Here is a 19,636-nt window from a genome sequence, read left to right on the forward strand (position 1 = left end):
CAGAATTTGTAATAATTTGTTTCTGTTGACTTTGTCAAAAGCTATATTGCAGTTGATGAAGGCAATATGTTTTTCTATATTAAATTCTCTCTGGTTTGATATTAGAAATTTTGCTGCAACATGATCTTCCTTTTCCAAAGCCATTTTGTTCCTCACGTTATTGTTTGATAAAATATAGTCAATTTCAAATTTAGTTAGGATTGGTCCTTGTCAGGTTGAATATCTGTTTTATTTTTTGTGCATGAATGCTTTAAGGACAAATGTGTATTTTACCTCTCAGCGAACTCTACTAATGTAGGACCCCAGCCATTTCTGTTAACATGTTTAAAATATCATACCTGAAGTTTTTCAGTTTTTGTCCCACTTTTTTATTAAAATGCCACATTAACAGTTTGTATTGGGTTTTGCTGTCATTTATCAGATTCTTTAATTCTTCGTAGAAATCTTTCTCTGTGCCAAAGTTTGAGCATAATTAATAAATAGATTTGAATGGTTAACATGTTTACAACAAGTCTTTTTATTCTGCGTGAGACGTAATTCATATCTGAATTTTTTATTTTTTCCTTGTTTACTATAAAGTGTAAGCTGAATTTCCTCCATGCTCTATTTCTCTATGATCAAACATATGACATTATTTTCTTTCTATCAGGTATTTTTTTCTGGCACCCTTATCATATCTTTACTTTAGCCTGTATGATTTATTTAAATACTCTTCCAACTATATCAATAAGTGTCTCAAATTCTGAAATTTACTGCTCCTAAATGAGAATTTGTCTAAACAGCCGGTTTTCTGACCATTCAAAATACTTGACATTTCACTATCCTTTCCATCAGTATCCTTGTTCCTCTCCTTGGACTCTGAAATAAAGAATATTAGGCCTTATGTATGACCCTCATCCTTGTCAGTAAAGAACCATGCTGGTAACATCCAATAAACATCCGATGATGAATGAAATATACTTGAACACATTTGGCAAATTTTTGATTCCAAGAACTTAGAGGAGTGAATCCCAGGCTACGAGCTAGTTGTAGCAAAAGTAGTAGTAGTAGTAGTTATCCATAGATCTCTTTTACATGGATATTGCACATGTCTTGGTATTACAATTTAAGAACAACAAAAATCAAGTAATTCACTAATGTTTATGGACTTACAGGTCTAATATGACAAGGATGAGACAGGTAGTTGATTGTGGCCCTACAGTAGGAACCATTTGTCTGAAATAATTTCAAGAAACTGTGGAAAACCTAAATCAGAATAGCTGGAAGAAGAATGGAACCTCCACTCTGCTGAACACTAAGCCAGTCTGTTTGAAACAGTGCTGCCTCATTGGTTTACTCCTAGTGAACAGTACTGCTTACAAATAAGTTATTTAATAATGAAAAAAGCTGATGCCACTCTTTTCATTCATTTGTCATTTCCAGTCACTGCACACATTACTCACATTATAGTCTCATTGTTTTATAACACTACAAACACTATCAGCTGAGGTTAGAATGATTCTGTGTGCCGCAACTTCCCATTTCTTACTTACAAAACTGAGTCAGCATCCTTCTTTAATGAGTGAGATGTTGAGTTCAGAAAGAGGATAAGGTGTTAGCGTTATACATTACACAGCTTTGGGAATAAGTCTTTCCAGAAAAGGAAAGAAATATAGTGTGAAAGTATTATGTGGAATGTTACATGTTTTGTTACTGTTATTATTATTATTTGTGTTACATTTTTCCGAGCCCCTGCTCTGTGTTATTTAAGTAATCCTTCAGTGTATAGAATGTTAGGGTTAACAGGTACTTTTTAACTGCTTTCTTGATTAAGATTGTTTTAGCAACTTTTTAATTACTGTAAATAATTTATTGTACAGTTTTATTCCTTGGTAGAAAATGCTGTTTTGAATTTTATGTTTATTCTTTCTTGATAAATGTAAGTTCAGACAAGATTTTGTTCCATGGTCGTGCACAGTGTGTTTGTACAGTAATTATCAATGTTATTTTTGGTGTGTACTACTGTTTGGTAAGTGAATTCACACAATGCAGGTAAAATCCTCAGTGTTTTGAACAGATCTTTACAGTGAGCTCAACTATTAGTTTTGGTTATTATTCCTATGGCCCTTTTCTACAGTTTGAAATTTGTTTTCAAATTTTGTGTATTTGATCCCTAGAAAAGAATGCCCTAGCTGAGAATTGAATGTACTGTTACACACTGATGACAGGACTCAAGGGCATAACATATTGCTGATGTACTGTTTGCAAGTATCTTTTTTTGTTCACACTACTTCAACTGAGAATTGATATTCAGTCCTACAAATTTTGCATTTGTGGCTATTGTAACATTGCACAAGCACAATACTAGAATGCCCACAAACCACTGTGCCGTCTGTGCCAGTGTGAGGCAGCCTCTTCAGGCCGGCCATGGAGATGCACGCTGTTTAATTATACACACTCAGAGTATAAGGTTATAATAGTTACACAGTCTGTGGAGGCACCAGCTACATTTAACAGTGTCATTTTCCCTCTTCTAAATCATTATTCCAGTTATCTGTATTTACATACTCTGTTCATTATGCCTTCTACTGCATTTTTATGTTCCCACAACCTCATCTTCTTCCGTATCTGAGCACAATTTTTATTTTTTATTTTATTTTATTTTTTTTTTTTAAGTGTCTTAACATGGGATATATTTCTTGTCCACAGGTATCGAGTGCGCAGATCTGGTAAATCTGACAGATCCTCATTTACGAGTGTCAATTCTGAGCAGAGAAGTTGGGGGCCGAGCAGTGTTCAGCTGTGCACAGGGCTATGGACTGAGGGGTCCTCATGAAGCTGTCTGCTTGCCCAGTGGTGACTGGACAACCCCAATGCCAACATGTCAAGGTAGTAAAGGAGATAATACAGAATGAAGGCTTGCCCTCTCATGAGCACAGCACAAAACTTTGTGAATGACTTGTGTGCACGAGAAAACCACTATGTAGAATGGACATTTGCCCTCGGTGGTAACAAGCATACTCCATGTGAAAGTGACATGTAAAAATTTAAGTACTGTAACAACATATGCTGCACTTTTTTTTCAGTTTCATCATTACATATGTTAGTCATTCCATTTATTATTTTTATCTTGCAGCAGGAATGTCCCAGAATTTATCCCTCTAGATTAATTTTTCTGATTATGTATAGCAATCTCAGCTTCATCATTTATGCCATGTTATATTTAATTAAAACAGTCTGTTGCTTTGTTCTTGTTGTCATTCTGTTACTGGCTTCATTGGTGGACAGTGTTATACAAGATATGTCATGAGCTCTCTATGCAGATCAAATTATACCGTATATAATGTGTATCAAGAAGTACACAATAATTTTAATTTAGAAACAACAAATCATTCTGTAGAAAACAGCTACAATCCAAAAAGGTAAATACTGAGTGAAAAATCCCTTCAAAATTTCCATGATGGCTTCTTATTACAAAGAAGCAGTATGGCAACAAGAATAAGTGCCTAACTATAGTGTTTGTTTTCAGATGATGTAATTGTGTGATTCACACTTGGACTTACTCGTTTTATTCCAGAGGTACAATGTGATACACCACCAACACCAGAAAATGGATATATTCAAGGATCTGGCCCGTATAAGGCAGGTGATGTTGTGCAGTTCAATTGCAATCCTGAATTTATGATGGAAGGGCAGCCTATAATTGCCTGTCAAGAAAATGGTCGGTGGTCTGGTTCAGTTCCAAAGTGTATGTATAGCCTATACAAATTACACTTACTTGAATGAAACAAGTAGATAACCTTAAAAATATTAAGAGAAACTATGCAGTCACTAACATAGATATGGTAGTCAGTGAGGAATTTTGTAATAAGATGATTGTGGTAGTCAGTGAGGAACTGTGTAGTAAGATAATTGGGATAGTCAGTGAGGAATTGTGTAAGAAGATAATTATAACGACAACACTATAATCACAGGTAGGCGTAAACAAGGAAATTACAGCACTAAAGAGAAAAGGGCATTATTCCCGTAAATGTAAAACCACAAGCAGTCTCCCCTAACGGTACAGTCATTCTTTTTGATCTGACAAATTTTTCTATCATTATTTAAAATCTGATGGCAAACAGATGCAATGATACCTCTATAATATGAATATGATGACGATGAAATATGTTTGCACTGTAATTTTTTCTTCTTTTGGAGATGAATGTAATGATCTTTATGGTTCAATGCACAACATATTCTGTTTTCTGTTCATATAGAGGCTGTGTGATGACATGAAGTTAAAACATAGTAGGCATCTAGTTCAGCCACTTTGTGGACAAAGATAAGAAGTAGGGTGGTAGAATTATTGCACTGATTATGGTGGTGTACTCTGTTCTCTTTTTCATGACAAGAAACAACTACTTGGTTTTACACCACAAACATCAACAAAAATAATGTTGCATATTTACTATACACAGTGATTTAGAAAAATGTTTACAAACTGACATGGCACATCAGGTGTACATCAAGGATCAGTAATCACATAGGAACCAGGGCTTGCAAAGGCAATCTGGGGCTACTGAATGGCACTACAGTTATTTAGTCACATGTTATAAATGGATGCTCACTAGAGGAGATGCTCATAAAATTTTGTCCAGATACATCAAGACACATCTGACACTGAAGCTGCAACAATCCTGCCCACTAGGTCCTTGGGTGATGTAACAAGTGTTTTGTACACAAAGCCCTTCAGATACTCCCACAGGAGAAAACGGATTGGGGATAGATTGGGTGACCACGATGGCCATGCAGCTGGCCCATCACAGCCAATCCAGCAGTTGGAAAATGTTGCCTGCTGGTGTATCCTCACCTGCTGAAGAAATGCACAGGGGCTCTGTCATGCTGAAATTGAATGCGGTGACAAATAGGAATGGGAATATCATTCAGCATATCCGGCAGAACCTTTCACAAGAATATGAGATATGTGCGACCATCAAGTTGGTCTGAGATAATGTACAGTCCAATTAAACAGCCTCCAGTGATGACAGCCCAAACATAAAGGATAATTTTGCATTGTGAGGCACACGTTCATGTAGCATGTGGGTTCACATCTGCCCATGTATGCAGGTTGTGAACCCTCATTACAGCCTCATCGGTGAAGAAGACACTTGCTGTGAAGCTTTGGTCTGCAGCGGATTCCTGCAGAAACCACTGCACAAATACCATGTAATTGTTGTAGTCCACTGGTTGCAATGCCTGGACGTGTTTCTCATGGCATTTACAACCTCTGGTTCCTACATGATTATTGATCCTTGTTGTATGCGTGGTGTGCCAAGTCAATTTGTAAACATTTTTTTGATTCACCCTGTAAAGACAAACTAAGTATGACTCAGTTTAACTGTTAAAAGTGATGCCTACCAACATTAATTCATCCATTATAGTGGTACATGAAATGTTTCTCTATTCTTGCAAATATCTGTGTTATCTGTTCTTTCACCCCCTCTTCATCTTTATAATTGTGTACCTCAGATATATGTTTCATATCTTTGAGTCCCTACTTGTGAGACATTGTTTTGATACCCTATGCCTTTATTACATTCTGCTTCAGCAGCCTGTTTTCAACCTTTCATTTTCTACATAAAAGTGAATTTCAGAGTTCTTTGCCATATGTGTCTTTGTGATCCAAGAGTTTAGAAGCTTTGTTATGTGTGATGTGATTACAGTTAACAACAAACAAATACTAGACAGTCTTCTGACCAGTATTCTAAAGGAAACAGTTTGAGATATAACTCTTCCAGTAATCATAGTTTTCACTTTTCAGAAGAGTGTGTGCTGTTTTGAAACTTCCCAGCAGATAAAAACTGCACACTGAGTTGAGACTTGACCCTTGAACCTTTCACAGGCAATCCTCTACCCTATTGAGCTGCTACATCTGTGAGTAGCTGGATATCAGCTCACACATCGGAACCCAGGAGCGAATGTGTGAAGCCACATTGCAAAAGGGCAGCCTGCAGAAGAGAACATGATACCAAGTGATAGTAGAGCTAAACATGGCTGAGTGGACAAGACTCAGACTTGTGCAAGCCCAAAGCAGCCTATGCAGTAGTGAGGTGCAAAGCAAAAGCTTCACCACAGTTATGTCAACAAGGCAAGAAAAAAAAAGAGAGATGTTATCCGAAACACAACCAGAGAGAAGAACCAAGTGCCAAGTGAGATTGCTATTTAATGGTCTGTAGTACAGTAATGATAGTAACCAACAATATTGGAGTTGATTACAGAACTGTATTTATACCATCCGTGATGAACATTATTGGCTGGTGTATTCACATGGTGAGATGGGTGGCATGCTTGCTGTGCGAATGCAACACTGTAGTGATACCTTGCCTTCTAATGAGCTATCCATACGCAATAGTCATTTGTCTTCTGCTGCTAGATAAAGCATTATAGTCTTCAGCAACACAGTGCACATTCATATGTGTCCCTAGGGGTCATATGTAATCAAGTGCATAACAGGATGATTTCAATTTTTTATTTCTGCATGTCTTTCTGTTCTTGACTAATGGTCAGAGACAGCAACTCTATAAAGATCCTGTAAAAAATAAGAAGAGAGATAATGGGATTAGTTTCTATGTTCAATTATCTCTGATGATCCTGACAGCGGCCATGAAATCAAGACATGTCTGTTACTTGATAGATAGGCAATGTCCAACCTTGATAATGTTTTGAGGACTAGAGACGTAACTCTAACAACAAAGGTTCTCTGTAGTAAGGGCTATGAGCTTTCCATTTGTGATGTATGGATGTGAGACCTGGACCATAAAAAGGCTAAACATCATAGAATAGACTCCTTTGAAATGTGATGTCAGAGAAAGCTCCTTAGGGTTCCATGGACTGCAAAGAGAATGAATAGGTTAATATCTTAGCAAATACAAACAAGACTGCTTCTTGGCAGGTGTGATACTGAAACAAGAACTGACCTACTTTAGGCACATCATGAGAAGACATGGTTCACTGGCAGAAGCCTTAATGCTATGGAAGACCAAAGGCACAGGAAAGAGAGGACAGCAAAGGATGAGATGATTTGATGGCATCACAGAAGTAATGGATTCTGACCTGGGAAAGTCTTTGGGAAATAGTGCAGTCACACAGAGTCAGAATCCACTAAACAACTAAAGAGAAAGAGAGACAGAGAGAACAAATAGGTCACCATATCATAACAAAACAAAAATAATATGAAATACACAGTCAGTCTTCCTCAAAATTCAATATAATACATTAAATAGCTCAGCATATGCAATGTGTAATTTGTCAGATGCCATGAATATGGAAAACAGAATGATAACGTATAGCTGTTATTTTGAGTTCGTTATTCATTATTGCATAACCTTCCAGGGGAATTCAATAAATGTCATCTGACTACTAGTATTCCAAAATAAAATAATTATGAACATGTGGATCACTAAGCAAAGGGTGCTGACATCATGTCATGCATTGTTAAAGGATTTGAAAATAATACCCATTTGTTCCTTGTACTTTTGTGAGATATTGATCTTCTTGCAGAAAAAGCAACAGACTCTCGAAACATATAATTTTCATCACAGTTACAACATTCTTCACAGTAAAAATTTTAAACTTCCAACATATTTTTTTTTAAAATTCTGTAGCCAAACACCACATACACTACACATCACACACCATGGACCACACACCACACCATAGATTTTTTTTACAGCACACCAAAAACCACAAACCACACCAGACACCACACGACACTTCATAATAGACAACATTATACAGAATTCTTCATTCATTCTCATGAGTGGAGAGCAGTACAAATTACAAAAATATTCTAATAACACAGGGCATAAGGTATCAAGTAAAGGGGGGAAGGACATTGTTAAAAATACCAAAGTTGTTTTATTGCCAAGTATTCATCAGAGGCCTAACAGAGGAGGACTACTTGTAATGTTCTTCACACTTCTTTGGAGAGCCTTCTCATTTGTGTTATTGATATCAGTTTTAGTTGTGTGACTGAGATTGTGGTCCATGCTATTTACCACAACCAATATAATTATTGTACAATAATTTTTTACCAGAGGCAGCTTGTAGATTCAATACAAGGGAAGGTTGTGAATCTGTTAGCACTGTGGTGAAATTTTTGGGGTCCTGCAAGCTATACTGATTCTTTGTCCCCTTCAATTATATCTCAAAATACTAGTTTTTATTAGTTCTTTGTATTACACATAAGAGAAAAAACTGTCAAACTGAATCTCAAGCAACAAAAATAAACTTGGAAAATCCAGGATGGAAAAATGACAATATTATGAAAAGGATGGGTTTACTAATCAGTTGTAGACTGGTACAACAAAAAGACAGGTCTGGTCTGAGCAGCCAGAGACAGTGGTCATGTTTGTGTGAGTTGCATTTGTCTGAATGTGTGTGCATATATGTTGTCTAGTTCAGAAGAAGACCTTTTGGCCATAAGTGTACTTGTTTAGCAGTCTTTTAGTTGTGCCTGTGAGCGACTCAACAACTCCACTATATTGTGAGTGGCAATCTGTCCTTTTCATAATAGTGTCAGAAATAAACTTGACTAGAACAGAATAGAAGTTTATTGTTTCATAACATACAATTTCAAGTCATTAACTTAATTTTCAGGAGACTCATCAAAACACAAAAATTGGTTTACAATTTTTCTTGTAATATCTTTAATGTAATATACTGTACTGGATATGTAATTAATATGTAACTAATATTTTTTTATTAATAAATAAAAAACTTTTAAAAACTAATACTTCTAAGTACTTGATCTCTCTTGTTCAAATTTTCAGGTTGTCCTTCACGATTTCTTCTAAGAACTGTACCAATTAGAAGCCACACTCCCAAATCTCTGCTACATGGAGTTAACCAATATTTAGAGGCACTATCTAAAGTCTACTATCCATTTGTAAAACATCATCCAGAGTCAACAGTTCTAAAAATGTTGACTGGCATTGTTTAAATTCAGTTGGAAAATATCTGAAATGCTTCTTTCTAATTTCAGTTCTGTAGTAAATTTCTGAGAACTTATATATACCAGAAAGTGCTGTTTATAGTAATAGTTTGTGTAAGAATGAATACAGGCTGCTGTTTAAATTAAAGGTAACAGGCTACAGTGTAATAAATAACTATCTTTTGGGGTGCATTTGCCTCAGAGCCTTTACCTATGTGTTAAATCTGTTCTTTACTGAGAGAAGCTGAATCATAGTTGACTTTGCTGATTCCAGCACTTTGATTAGAACATCTAGTTCAGTTTCCTGGTAATTATCACCAAAATATCAAAGACTTCTGTATCAGTTCCTATGTTTTCCCTGTGATAATACTAAGGAATAAGACCTGTTTGGGCTTCTTATCAATGTTATTCCCATCTTTGATTTATACCTTATGCCATGTATTGTCAGTTCAGTTTTGAAATTCCTTCTGCACACCACTCATAATGGAATAAGGAAATTGTGAAGTTCTGTGTTACAGTTGTAAACAAATTTTGGCATGAAATTTGTAGAGATCTGCAAAGTACAGATAGAGATACTTTCGAAGAAAAAAGAAGAAAATGATGCACCATTAAGGAATTATCATAATTCAATGGAAATTGGTAGGCATGCTGTACATGTACGGACAAACAAATGATTACAATTTCTGAAAAATTGAATGATGTATTCAAGAGAAAGAGATTCACAAATCAAGCAAGTCAATAATAAGTTGATCCCCCTCTGGCCCTTATGCAAACAGCTATTTGGCTTGAAATTGATTGTTAGAGTTATTTGATGTCATCCTGAGGGATATTGTGTCAAATTCTGTCCAATTGGCCCATTAGATCATCAAAATGCTGAGCTGATTAGAGGGCCCTGCCCATAATGCTCCAAACATTCTTGATAGGGGACAGGTCCAGTGACCTGGCTGGCTAAGATAGGGTTTGCAAGCATGAAGACAGGCAGTTGAAACTCTCACCATGTGGGTGGGCATTATCTTGCTGAAATGTAAGCCCAGTATGGCTTACCATCAAGGACAACTAAATGGAGCCTAGAATATTGTGGACATATTGATGTGGTGTAAGGGTGCTGTGAATGACAACCAAAGGGGTCCTTTTATGAAAAGAAATGGCACCCAAGACCATCACTACTGGTTGTGCGGCCATATGGCAGGCAACAGTCAGGTTGGTATCCCACCACTGTCCAGGGCATCTCCAGACATGTCTTCACTGGTCATCGGGACTAAATTCTAAGCACAACTCATTACTGAAGATAATTCTACCCCAGTCAGTGAGATTCTAGGGCGAACTGTGTCTGGAGATGCCCCAGACAGTGATGAGAAACCAACCTGACTGTTACCCACCTTACAGCTCAACAACCAGGAGTGACAGTTATTTCTTTTCATAGTAGGAACCCTCTGGTTGTCATCAGTGGTACCTTTACAGTACAGAAGTATATTGATGATTTTCTAAGCCATGCTTTGCTGCCATTCATGGTGAGCTACCCTACTGCTTGTCTTCATGCCTGCCAAACCCTATCTTGGCTAGCAAGGTCACTGGATCTGTCCCCTGTTGAAAATGTTTGGAGCATTCTGTGCAGGACCCTCTAACCAGCTCAGCATTTTGATGATCTAACATGCCAATTGGACAAAATCTGAGGTGGTGTCCCTCAGGAGGAGATCCAGCAACTCCTGTAAATCAATTCTGAACCAGATAACTGCCTGACTTGCTCAGTGTGTGATGCCCTTTCTCTTGAATAAATTATCCAATTTTTCTAAAACTGTAATAATTTGTTTGTCTCTATAGTACATCACATCTATTGATTTTTTTGTCGTGCATCATCATCTTTTTTTATTATTTTTTTTATTTATTTTGAGTGTCTATAACTTGTCTGTTTGTTCAAGTCTTAATCAGTTTTATTTGTTTGTTTTTACATTTAGAAAATATTGCCCAGCTTTTACCATTTTAATTTTAGGATCCTTTCCTTAAAATGAAGATACCTCACATCAGTGGCAGTTTGCTATCATCAATGGTACTTGGTTACTGGAATTAACTAATTTGTAATAAAGGCAGAATCATTTCTTGTGTTACTGTGGTAGTGAATTCTCCAATGTTTTAAATCCAAAGAGACAAATGCAGAGTAAATATACACTTCCTTCACAGTTTAAACTTGTCACATTGTGTTCATAGCCCAAGTCATACTAACCATCTAATGATGAGTTATATAAGTTTTCCCCTTCTGTTTGAAAAATTCTTCAGTTTCCTTGTATTATGTTGCAGGTATCCAAGCCTGTTCTTACCCAGGGACAACAATTAGTGGAAGAATGTCAGCTGTTAAGTTCTACTACAAAATTGGAGAGACAATTACATTCACCTGTGATGCAGATTTAGAGCTCCGTGGAGCACCCATGCTACGATGTCTACGAAATGGCAAGTGGTCCAATGCTATACCAACATGTGTTTCGAAGACCAGTTAATTTACTGTGAATGTAGATGATACGAATATGAAATACTATAAGTTTTGATAATGATGTAGAAGAACAAAAATTATTTCTGTTGTTGACATTTTTGATCAGCAATGGTCAACACAGTGGGACATCTATAAATTATGAATATATTTTCATGGTGATCAATAAAGAAGAAATTTGTTTAGAATTTATGCATTGTTGGAAAATGTTGAACATTGTAAAGAGAAGGAGAAAACAAAAGTAGTAATTAAGTAGACAGGAGGCCTTAAATTGTGTTCTTTCATACCCTTATCTGCTTAGCTTATAGAAGTAAAACATTTTTTTACACATGCAAGTAATGTTATTACTTTAAAAAGTATATGTAATGTTTATAGAAGACTAATGAACCAGTTATTTCAAGTGTGAGATAGCTTGAATGTTATTTTTGTAAAATTATTATTGAAAATGGAATGAATATGGCTGGCTTCTAAACTGACATTCTCTTTGACCAATACTAGCAAAATTGGACTTTTGACACACACACACACACACACACACACACACACACACACACAGTTGGAATTAAAAACACAGAACATATTGACAGAATTATTTTCCACTTTTCTTACCTCACATTAGTAGAGAGGATTCTCTTAAAGAAAACTAAACTATATAATGTGAGCATTCTACTCTCAAATATTTGACATATTCCTCCTGTATATCTTCTATCTTCCACTTAAGTGGAATCATTTCTACAGAACTTAATGTAGCTTTCAAGCTACTGGCTGGAATCTTTTTCTTGTATTCTTACACTACTGTGACATAATCTTGAAACCCATCTGCACTTAAAAAATGTATGGGGGTGCAAACACATATTTGTGAAGTTATTTGTTTGCTAGTTTTGCATACGTTTAGAAGACCAGACATATATATAAAAATAATGTAGATCATAAGACAGCCAAAAATGAATTTGTATTTTTGTTTTTGGAAATGTTTTTATTGTGTAGTCTAATGAAATGTATTCTAATTTATATGCTAAGTTTTATAAGAGCTTTCTAAAATTCTTTGGATATTTGAGTACTGTTGGCCTACAAAATAATGCTAATTTATAGTGAAAGTGTTTAAAATTTTATGAAGAGAGTTATGCATAAAATGTGAAGTGCCAAAACAGTTATGTGCCAGAAATTTTATGTCCTACTAGTATTTATGATATTCATTACAATAAATGGATTATTTGACAATAATTAGTTATACTTCTCGTATCTAAGATAGCAGGATAGTGAAAACTCAATGAATTATGTATGCAAAAGTGGATGTTATGTGAAAAAATGAAACACAGGTTGAATGTTTGCACTACATTCATCACATAACTGATTTTGTATTTTTTGTTACTTTTTATATTGCTCAGCTGTTCATTGTAATTCACCTTAATACTTGCATACAATCTCATAAAGTGGATATCATTCACGAATTGAAATAACATAGCTCTTCATCAACACTGAAATGCATACATAATCTAGTGCTATGCTAGGAACTTTTGTTAAATAACCAAGACAAGAAACAAAGTATGACAGTATGTAGTGACTCAAATTCACCAAAATAGAAATCTCAGTAGCTGCTAAGAGCAGTAATCTTGCTGCCTTGATTTAACTAACAAAGGCGCCAAGACAAAAGCAACTTCCACTGATATCACTGTCTAAATTTTTCTTAATTATTTATAAGAGTGTATTTCTTGCATGCATATGTTTCTTCTGTCTCCTACTATGGAGTTAGGAGGCACAGTGGTAAGGCATTGGACTCATTTAAAGGACACAGTTTCAAATCCCTGTCCATTGATCCAGATTTAGATTTTTCATTTTTTCTCTAAATTTCTTATGGCAAATACTGGGATAGTTATGACAGGTCATGCCTTACTTCCTTCCCCACCAAACTGAGCTTAAGCTTCATCTCTAATGACCATGTTGTTAACAGAATGTTAAATCCTAATTTTGCTTCCTTGTCCCTCATAATCAGGGGCACTATTTACAGTACAAAAACACAGTAGGCATGAACTGAAACAGTCTTAACTTGCAAATAAATAACATAATACATAATTCAATGTAATTAAAGACACATGTAGCTATTTTTGGTGCAGAGTGGAAAGCAATACAAAGCATCAAGTATTCTATAGCTTGCAAAAACAGAAGCCTGCTTCTGCTAGAGATAAATAGAGGAAGTGTGATGTTGAGATGCTAAAGATAATGTTAATGACAACAGAAATTTAGTGAGATGCACCTTCATCCACATTGTACACATCACCATTTCTTTTACTGTGTCTCAAAAAATAGAATAAAGAACCTGTGTTTGTAACACTGTAATACTTCAGAATCTCTTCTTTAACACTAATCAATTCATGAAGAAAGTCTTGGTTATAATTGTTTTTACCACTTTGTCTTCGTAATGGTGAGACTAAAATTAATAACTACATTTCGTAACTTAATCTCTTTTTCAGGAAATAGTGAGATTAAACAGCATATTTCTTTTTTAAGTAGTTGCTTCATAATAACTGGACATCTCAGTTGTGTCATAATTTTTTGGAAATGGGACCAGAATTTCTCACAACAACATTATTTTATAAAATGTTCTCAGTCTTCTGGCCATGTAAAATTACAGTAATTTTAATGTTGTTTTGCATCTAGTGTACACTGAATATTTGCACATACACTACAACAATACTTCTGTTAACAGTCCAGGAATCTTCCAGAGCAGTTATTGTAACCCTTCTTTTCATTTCATAAAGACATCACAATAATATAATACCAATCATTGCATTATTTATACAACTTTGCAAAAACTGCTTCTTTGACAGTATATGCAAGTTATGTTTCATTATCAAGAGTTGTTTTTCTCTTGTGTGTACTATAATGTCTAAAGCACCCATGTGGAAGAGATATTTCACAACCGGAACAGTCCAAAATTGTGTTTTCTTTATCACCTGGTACCAATTTCACTGAGAATGGTTACATATCACATCAAAACAAATTAATCCATAAACTGAAAAAAAAACAAACATTTATATCCTCAAGGTGTTGATTCTCATTGCGAATACTCCAAGTGTTGTGTCTTACAAAGGCTCTCACATTTGCTGTAAGACACACGTTTCGTGTGCAGTATTCCAAAAGGTATTTGTGAAATTTTGTATGCTCATAAAATAAATAACTGCATGTGAAACACAGAGAGATGAATTATCTGCTGTGGACGTGCAGTCTTTTGTGTCTTGCTTGTTTTTTGTGAGGATGACATTTCCTTGTAACAAAATAGACTATTATCTTTGAGGAATCAAAAATTATTATGAAATGCTTAAAATGTGGCAAGAGAAGAAATTTTGAAATGAAATTTATAAGGAAAGACAACTAAACAAAATTTCGCGTTGTATTCATTTGATAAAATATGTAGAAATGGGAAAAAAATTGTATTTGAGAAGGCACAATTCAAATTTGATAGGAAATAGATTATTTACAGGAGAATCTGATATTAAAATAGTTCATAAAAATATTGCAAACATGTCTTTTACTATTTTGCTTCTACATAATGATCATAATGGATTTTAAGCTCTGTCCCTGTGCTTGAAGACAGGAATAATTAATTGAATCTGAGCTTTTGCAGTACATAATATTGGTTTTTACCAAAACTTTGTGCTGTAGAAATATGGTTGAGGTTGTTAATTTTACGTGATGCTAAAGTCAATGAATGCATTTTAAAACTGTAGGGCATGTTCTTACAGGAAGTATTTATTTTTGGAAATTTCTGATGACCACTCGCGTCAAAGTCGAATTGGTCAATTCATAAATATACAAATCTTATCCCTGTATTCCATTATTTTCATACTTTAATATGAATAATGAAAATTAACCATCATTCAGTTCTAGTAATTGTGATTCACTCTTTGCTCTGGTATCATGTTGAATGTAAATGGTCGTGTTTAAATAACATGGTGGATGATTATCCCTAGAGTCACATATACAGTTTAATATTTTATTGATTAGATTCAAATGTGCTAAATTCTAGATATTATGTTAGTTATGTAACATATCAGCAATTAATCCTTTAATGATATTAAGATTTGAAGTGTGATGATTATCTGAAATGAAAACACCAATTACACTTTACAATAGTGATAGTTTGAGATTGTATGTTACTAATGGTATTCGGGTGATGATACATATTTCTGTACTTTCTGAAGATTCATACCTCTTTCTTCAAACTACATTGTTTCTGATAGATCGAATTAGCAGTGGAATATCTTTTAAAAATAATGAATAAGGCATATTCATTGTGATGGTATGGAAACAAACTGATAGAATGTGAATTCTCGTAAGGAAAACAGCTGTGATCCTATGTGAATAGAAAATAAATACGGAAAATTGTATGCCAACCTTATTTATGTGCTCATACAAATAGAAGAACCAAAAACCCATTTGTCATTTATTTATATTTGGCAACATAAAGAATAACATCTGAAAATATTATGTGAGATTCAAACAAAAAGAGTATTTAGTGTAATTAGTTGTAAGCATAAGTTTTTGCTTTCGCTTATGTATCAGCTCTGCAACTGAGAACTGTTGAAGCCAGTATTGTCAGATTCCATTTTATTGTTTAAGTTTTTAACAAATGAGAAGTCACTTAAACATGAAACGCACAAATTGTCAACGAACATGCTGTTCTCTTCATTGACTGTCCAATGAGTATTCAAGAATAATTCAATGTGCCAATTATTCCAGTATTATTCAGTCTTGTCTTATTTTGTATTAATCAATCCCTAATACATGGTACCTTGTATATCTGAACATATCCAAGTATGTATTTTAAACTCTTTGAATGACATGTAAATAATTTGAAGATATATTCCTGTGAAGATGTAACAGTGCCAATGTTATCTCATAAACCATTTACTGTATATATGTATATTTACTCGAATGTACAAAGCATGCATGGCAGCAAGTACTTTTGATAAATTTGTGTGATAATTAGTGAGGAAATATTGGTAAATGTGGAATAAGCTAAGCTAATGCAAGAATTAGTTTTCTATAGTACTTTTATTTACTTAATTAGTAAAGTAAAACACATGACATTAATTTGTGTATTCTGTATGACTGAACATATGTTTAAGACAAGGAAGTGAATTGTTACTACAGTTATAAAATGAGTATCAAATTGCCTATTATTTCATGTCTTCCAAAATAAAAGATTGTTTCCAACAAAACCTGCTTGAGTATAAATGTAACTGCTTTGAGAAATTCGTGGGATAATTTGTTCCATAATTTCTGTTGGGGAAGCAGTATTAAAATCCATACTAAGGATCTTGTAACATACTGCTTCTTTCAACAAGTGTTAATTAGCAAGTGAAGGACTGCTCTATTAACAGACTGGAGCTGTATTCAGAAGGTTTGTGAATATGATTCATCCTGTTGATGTTGGGTTATGCAGACTGCTCTGAATCTTCTTGTTTCACACCTCCTTTAAGCCAGAAACAATGATTCGTCTGTCTCTGAGAATATGGACCTTGCCTGATACCTAAGTTCTGTGTTATTAAGCAGAAGTAAGTTCCAGTGACCGACAAACTGATGTAAAACCAAAAATTTTTTGGGATACAAACTTTTTGTGTTAATAAATAACATGCACTGAGATTACATTTTAGTAGGCCTACATAAGTCATGCCAAGAAAGATAGCTTCAGAAATGTGAAGCGAGGAAAGGAAACAAATGCAAATTAATACATTCTTAGACAATAGCTTGTAACATTGTGATAAATTTCACTTTTTCCAGCTTTCTCAAAAATATTTGAAAAGGTTGTGTTCAAGTGTCTCCTTAAGCATCTGACTGCGAATAGTATATTGTCCAAATCACTGTTTGGATTTCTTAAGGGTTCTGATATAGAGAAAGCTATTTGCACTTACAGTGAGAATGTGCTTAATTCGTTAGATAATAAATTAGAGGCTACTGGCATTTTCTGTGACCTATCAAAAGCCTTTTGCTGTGTGAACTACAGCATTCTCTTAAGTAAAGTAGAATATTAAGGTGACTGGCAATGCTGCGAAATGGTTTGAGTCTTATCTATCTAACAGGAAACAAAGGGTGTCGTTGCGAAATACCTGTTAGTTTTCATTTGACTGGGAATTAGTTACATGTAGTGTTCCCTTAGGTTCCATTTTGGGTCAATTTCTTTTTCTTGTGTACATTAATGAGCTCTCATCTGTTACATTGCCAGATGCTAAGTTTGTTTTGTTTGCAGGTGATACAAACATTACAATAAGCAGCAAGTCAAGTACAGATTTACAAATAGCTGCTAATCAAATTTTTCCTGGCATTAATAAGTGGTTTAAAGCTAATTCACTGTCATTAAACTTTGAGAAGACCCACTATATGCCATTCAGAACCTGTAAGAGATTTCCCCCTGGAACATATGAAGACAGGCAGATCAAAGAGGTTGACTGTGTTAAATTTCTGGGGTTACAACCGGATAATGAATTCAGGTGGGAAGGGCGTACCACAGAACTGCTTAAGTGCCAAACAAGTCTGTATTTGCAGTGAGAATGGTGTCAGATGTAGGAATGTAAATATAAAATACTTGCATACTTTGATTACTTTCATTCTATTATGTCATAGGGGATCATATTCTGGGGCAACTTATCAAACTGAGCCAAAGTTTTTAGTGTGCAAATACATGTGATAAGAATCATTTGTGGTGTAAATTCAAGAACATGGAGAAACCTGTTCAAGGAACTTTGAATTCTAACCAGTCCTTCTCAGTATATGTATTCCTTAATCAGATTTGTTGCAAGTAATACATCTCTGTTTCGAACCAATAGCTCAACACATAGTATCAATACTAGGAATAAGAACAATCTACTTAAAGACCTTAAATCACTTACCTTGGTCCAAGGAGCAGTCCAATATTCAGGATCACACATTTTCCATAAATTGCCAGCAACCATTAAAAATTTGGTTTAAACAGAGTTTGAAAGACTTTATGATAGGCAGGTCCTTCTATCTATAGATGAATATCTTAACAGAGATGGTTAAGCCAGCTTGTGTAAAAATGTCTGTTAGATTTCAATTTTGACAGCACTTGTCACAACAGTCAAGATTAGGTATTTTGTGTATGATAAATTTATTAACAGTGCATAACAATGTTTCATTCTGACAGTGTGTTAATTCTCTAAATATTAGCTGTTCCAGTTTATCGCATTGTATTCGCCTATTTTGACAATCTCCTGATGAACAATCAGAATAGCAAGTATTATATTCAAATGTTTAATGTTATACTTTCTGACATGTTCTACACCTATGGGAATCATCTCACTTATTGGGGTCTATGGAATGGAAGCTGAATCTAATATAAATACAAATAATTATGACATGTTATTATGCGTGTAGTTTAGTGAATCTGCATCATGATTTCATCATCATTGACACAAAAGTCCTTAAGTGCTGTCAAATAAAAAGACTTGCACTAGATGGCCAAACAACAGCAGGTCATTTCTTCTGGCCTATAAAGCCATACAATCATTTCATTTCATTATGATAAACACAAGCTGATATTTAAAAAGGGTCCCATCATTTTATTCCAGGATCCTATATAAAAAAAAATCTCAATTGTAATAATAATTTTCAGTTTCTGTCTCAGATGATGCAAATATTTTATGATCCCAAAAAATTATGTGCATAGAGACTGCATTGTGGCTAGAAACATTTTATTTCTTTTTGAATACTTACAGGTTGACAATTATTGAACTATGTGAAATAAAATCATCATAACTTCTGAACAGTTTCTGTTAGAACATTCAAACTGCATATTTGGCCATGCGACATGTCGGGAATTAGTATGTACATGCATGGTTTGGATAAGCAATGAAGCCCACTTGCATTTGCGTGGGGTCGTCAATGAGCAAAATTGATGCATTTGGGGGACTGAGAATCAGCATTTCATGATTGAGAAGACTCTTCACCGTCAATGGGTAACTGTGCAGTGTGCAATGTCCAGACACAGAAAGATCAGTGTGATGGCACAGTGACTACCAAATGGTATGTGAAGGTTTCGGAAGATGATTTCATCCCCATTATCCAAAGTGACCATGATTTTGAGAAGACATGGTTCATACAAGATGGAGCTCAGTGCCATCAAAGCAGGAGAGTGTCCGATGTCCTGAAGGAGCATTTTGGGGACTGCATTCTGGCTCTGG

General features: G+C 34.9%; 1 pseudogene; it reads left to right on the forward strand.

The window, feature by feature from the left end:
- LOC124803181 overlaps window positions 1-12,460 on the forward strand; it is a 343,599-nt pseudogene extending 331,139 nt beyond the window's left edge.
- Window positions 12,461-19,636: the final 7,176 nt, after the last annotated feature.

This window comes from Schistocerca piceifrons, chromosome 6 (assembly GCF_021461385.2).
Source record: "Schistocerca piceifrons isolate TAMUIC-IGC-003096 chromosome 6, iqSchPice1.1, whole genome shotgun sequence".
NCBI lineage: Eukaryota > Metazoa > Arthropoda > Insecta > Orthoptera > Acrididae > Schistocerca > Schistocerca piceifrons.